Source organism: Dreissena polymorpha, chromosome 8, assembly GCF_020536995.1.
Source record: "Dreissena polymorpha isolate Duluth1 chromosome 8, UMN_Dpol_1.0, whole genome shotgun sequence".
In the NCBI taxonomy this organism is placed as follows: domain Eukaryota; kingdom Metazoa; phylum Mollusca; class Bivalvia; order Myida; family Dreissenidae; genus Dreissena; species Dreissena polymorpha.
The window spans coordinates 23,953,293-23,958,536 of NC_068362.1; positions in this window are offsets into that span (position 1 = coordinate 23,953,293).

Below are 5,244 nucleotides of genomic sequence, written 5' to 3' on the forward strand. Positions count from 1 at the left end.
CTAAACCATAAATACCAGAAATGATGAAACTCGCCTGATTCAAAAATTATACCTCAGTCACAAATAGACACCGATCACCGTCCGATCAGCGGCCGACGTATTTTTCCGCTCATCGGGCTGGCGACCGGTCGATGATCGCACGGAAACCGGGCCAATTTGTAGCATCGGGCGGCGTGCGGATTCATTTTGAGTATCACTTAAAATTTTACCCGACGTCGGGCCCGGGAAGGAATCGTGTTGAGATCGAAACAAGATCGGACGATCAACGCACGGGTATCGCCCGGCGATCGCCCGATATCGGATTCATTGAACGTGTATCGGAAAAGTAAAGGTATTTCCCAGAGGCACATACATCGGCCGGCAACCGTTCGATTTCCGGAGGGCCTCTGCACGATGCCCGACGGACGCCGAACAATGCTCGTTATGATACAAGTACAATGAATCCGATGTCGGGCGCACGTCGGGCGATAACCGTTCGTTGATCGTCCGATCTTTTTTCGATCTCAACTCGATTCCTTCCCGGGCCCGATATCGAGTAAAACAAACTGAAAAAATTAATCCGGACGCCGCCCGATGCTACAAAATGACCCGATGTGCGTGCAATCATCGGTCAGCGTCAGCCCGATAAGCGGGAAAAAAAACGTCGGCCGCTGATCGGTGTCTTATTGTGACTGAGGTTTTTAACTTTGTCACTCATCGGACGGCGGACGGCTCCGACGTGTCCAGTCTTCCCGATGCCTGGAGATCGGATACATCGGCCGGCGACCGGATTATTTGTGACTGAGGCATAAGTAGTGTATTGACACAATGTTTCGTAGTAAAACATATACCCGAAGTCGTAGAGAAACGGACTTCGCTTTGACCTCGTCAGCTCCCAGTGAATTAGTTTAGGGCCGATGACCCACTTTTTAAAGCTGCGAGTCCAATGAAAACAACTTTTTTTACTTCTTTAAATAAGAAATTATAAGACAACACCTGCACACGCAATAGTTATCAACAGAAATTTGATTTTATTTATCAAATTTGACAGTGTATCGACAAAGGCCGTCAAAACATTGTGTCGGTTTTGCACAATGGCGCGGTACACAACTGAGAGGTGATATAAATGGCCTAATGTTAATAATACGTTAAATACACAGTTGATAAATGGAAGGGTGCATCATAAGAAAGGTTAGTGTGGATTTTACAGCAGGTATCCATGGCAGAAAAAAAGAAAAAAATGTGTGGAAAGTTCCTGTATAAGTATTTAAAAGACCTACAGTGTAGCGTCGTTAAATGTCGCATCGCCGTTATATGTCGCAGGCTACGAGATTTGTCGCAACAGTGACTATAAATTACGCAAGGAACGATAAACGTCGCAAATCCAACTGACGATATTTGTCGCAACTTTAACGATTAATGTCGCAAAAATTTCAACTGCCGATATATGTCGCAACATTAACGATAAATGTCGCACACCTTTGTAAGTCATGTTAAAAATGACTAAAACTTTATGGTTAGATCTAGATTACCCGACGAGGTTCTTTGGGCCGACTTCCACTAGAATGGTCAGTTTTAGTTAGTATTGTCCGAAATGGTCGGTTGTGGTCAGTTTGGTCCACAATTGCCAGCTGCGGTGAAGCTCGTGAAGCGGTCATATTTATTCATTATCGACCATAAACGTTAAGTTGCAGTCATAAATGACAAAAAATCCTTGTTTTAAATTGGTCGGAAATCGGCAAAGCGAGGAGCGCTTAAGTTTTTGCTTTTGGTTTAAGGCCGTTTCGACAAGTTTGGTTATATAAGGTTAGTCTTACAGGAACTGTCTCGGTAGAATAACATTGTAAATTCCTCGGTATTTCTGCTTGAGACTGACAGCTTTGTCATCTTTGAATCAGCGATAGAAGGCGAATATTCTTGGATAAAATCCAGGATCGCACCGGTACCTCTGGTCCCATCATCTGAGCTAAGCTCTTTGGACCAGCAAAGGAAAATGCCTTTTTATAAAAACTGCCAGGAATTACGCGTTTTCTTCTTGTGTGAACTTGCCGCGTGAGATTTGGTCTATACTTGTCGATATTGTTCTAAAACTAAGCCCGTTGTCAAGATACTCACTTCAACGGGTAAATATGATGTTAAGGGATTAAGTAGGTAAGACACCGCCTCCGCGGTTGAATCTATGCCGTAGTCGGTTCGGTGACGTTGCCATATCGCCCATCAGAGTTCGAGGATCAAAATCGGTCACTCCAGGAATCATTTATATTGAAAATAATTTTAAACATCAATATTCCTTTCTGAAACCACGAGGGTCAGGGTTTCATATTTGGTGTGTACCACTGTATGGAGGTCCTTTGGCACAAATCATGCCCTGGTGTAACATGTCAACAGCTGTATTTTGATTTTCCTGGACAATTCAACTAACGTTTATGTGAAACATTGAGATGGGCTACATGCTGATCTAGCGGCGGATCGCATTAGCGTCAGTGCGGTTAAGGGCATTGTTACTAATATAAGAGAAAACAGATTTCATCTGAATCAACTAAACGTTTACTCAAAATGGAAAGATATTTCAAGTTAAAGGCCTTAAAACTTGAAAGAGGTATTTTTCTGCAATTATGTGTACTTACAGGTTACTTACATGAAGTCATTTGTTGGGATTGCATTTGGGGCTATATAGGAATCAAGCTCACTGTTGATAAGTAGATCTCAGTTTCCACTCAAATATGTGAGTTAAGGTTAAGGTAGTGTGCTGTAATTGTATGTGTATAAAGCTTTTAAGAAGACAATGCTTGCAACGTTCAGTAAATTCCAATACCATCAATAAATTGGTAAACAGTTGGAAATCTTATTGCTTGAAATGAGCATTTTTCTTGTTTTAATTTACAAATTTTCAATATTAATTTAACACGCAATGCAAAGCTACTTAGAAATTGTACTTAATGCAGGTGACTCACACAAAGAGTACTATTAAAGTAGAAGAATAATAGAGTTGTCCAAAAACAGTACTCTTTTTAAATCAATAGAGTTTATGTATGCAGTTTTGGTGACATGCGATGCAACATGATATTATGAACTGAATTGAAATTAAAAATCCCTTGGATTACAGCTAAGTAGCTCGGTAGATGCCATGCATATAATTAAAGTTACAAAAAACGCATTTAAAGTAACATTTTAAATATCCAAATACTATGCCACGACTTTAAGCTTGAAGGAGTGTCGGATGTCGTATTTAATGTTATTTACAATATAAGTATTGATGCAAAGCATCAAAGAGCATCGGGAATTTCAGTGTAAAAGGCACTCAATGAAGTTACAAGGAACGATTTATTTCTACTGTAAATATTGATATATTGGCCGATTATTTTATACAAAAAAGAAAAAGATACTGGTATAACCATTATCTATGATTTTGTGTTATAACCCCCAAATAACCATTATCTATGATGTTGTGTTATAACCCCCAAATAACCATTATCTATGATTTTGTGTTGTAACCCCCAAATAGTTCATAGTTCATTTTATTTACATTGGTTTCCTTTTTTTTACTGGCACCCGTGTGCAGTTTTCATTAATGGAACAGAACTGTGTAGGTTTTAAAAAATCTGCTTCATCTTGTAAGCGTAATTTCAAATTTTTTCTCAACTTCAAGGGGAGATGATTCTGAACTTATTCCTACGTTGCTCATTTACGATAGGGGTTGAGTACTCATTGATATGAAAACACTGTAAAAGTTTTAATGTGTTTACGAACATCCCACCCTCTCACACATATATTTCATGGGCATAATAAAAACACAAAATGGTTACAATAAAACAGCATAGTTATTTAAACTAAAATGTCTACATCAAAACAAAAAGTTAACATAGAACACATATAAAATAATTTGATTCTACTGGGGCTTGAACCATGGACCTGTCACATGTGAAGCGAGCGTGTAACCACTACACTACGTAACCGCTTGAAAAATCACCTTCTTACTAAGATATTAATAAGCTATTAATAGTCGGTTTAAATGTAAACCCGGAAGTTTAAACGCTGGATAGTGAGCGGGGTTAAATGTCCATACCAAAGGGTCCATACCACTGGCAAGAAACGGGTCAGGCCTGCGGCCTTCTATATGTGGTTCTTAAAAAAAAACTGTAGGAGGACTTAATAGTAATGAGACTGTGGTGCTGTGATGGTGCTCCTCATTGATAAGCGGCTGCTTCCTTTATCAAGACTCATTATTACAATTAATAACACGTGTCGCGCTTCGCGCTCTTTAGCGCCTTTATTAGTTTACACTAATTTACACAAAAAATCACCACTATGCAAGATATTCTGACAACAAAAGTATATACATTGATCCGTAAAATAACTTCTCCTCCCATAAGCGAAATAAAACGTATTACATACTGATCGCCGCACTTCAGTGCGACGCCTATTACATACTTTGTTGTTGAGAAAAATGTGGGATGAAAAAAGATCGATACAAAGTTTCCTTAATGCATTTCGTAATTCAGAAAGTCATGATATATAATTTTATAATTAGTATCAGTTCCATAAATCGTGTAGTATAAACTTGGTATGCAAAGGGCATATGTGAAAAGCCCATATATTGATGGATGAGGTGTATGTTTATACAGAATAGATTGTAAAAGCCATCACAGAGCATTGAATTATGGTAATAAGTAGTAAGTGATCCTACGATTTTAATTCCTACAAAACTATTTGCTGGCGGAAGTCAACAATAAAAGCCACACATAGCATGTGTAAATGTATATGCTTAAACATGATACATGGGGTTTTTTACTTCTGGATGTTATGATCATGTGTAAAAAAAACGGTTTACATCAATTGAGACACATGTTTGTTGCAATTATATTTTCTCAACGGGGCTTAATGCATGTCAAATAAGATTAGCCTGTGCACACTGATTAGCCTGTGCAATGCGCACAAGCTCATCAAGGACGACATTTCTGATTTTATAATGTTTTTCGTTTAAAGAGTCTTTGGTACTGGGATGACAATTAATGCATATGCATTAAGCCCTGTTTTCCCAAAATGAAGCTTAAATTATATTTTCTATTAATGATTAAAGAACACATCTGGACCTGTGCTTTAAGACACACTCTTTATAAATTTGAATGGGTTGTGTTCATTTAAAACTTGCAATATTAAAAGCTATAATATAATGTTTAAAACTGAGTTGCGTCTAAACTTATACAACAGCGAACACCTACAGTGCCTTCAGCGCTTTGATTCAGTATCAAAGCGAGTTCACTG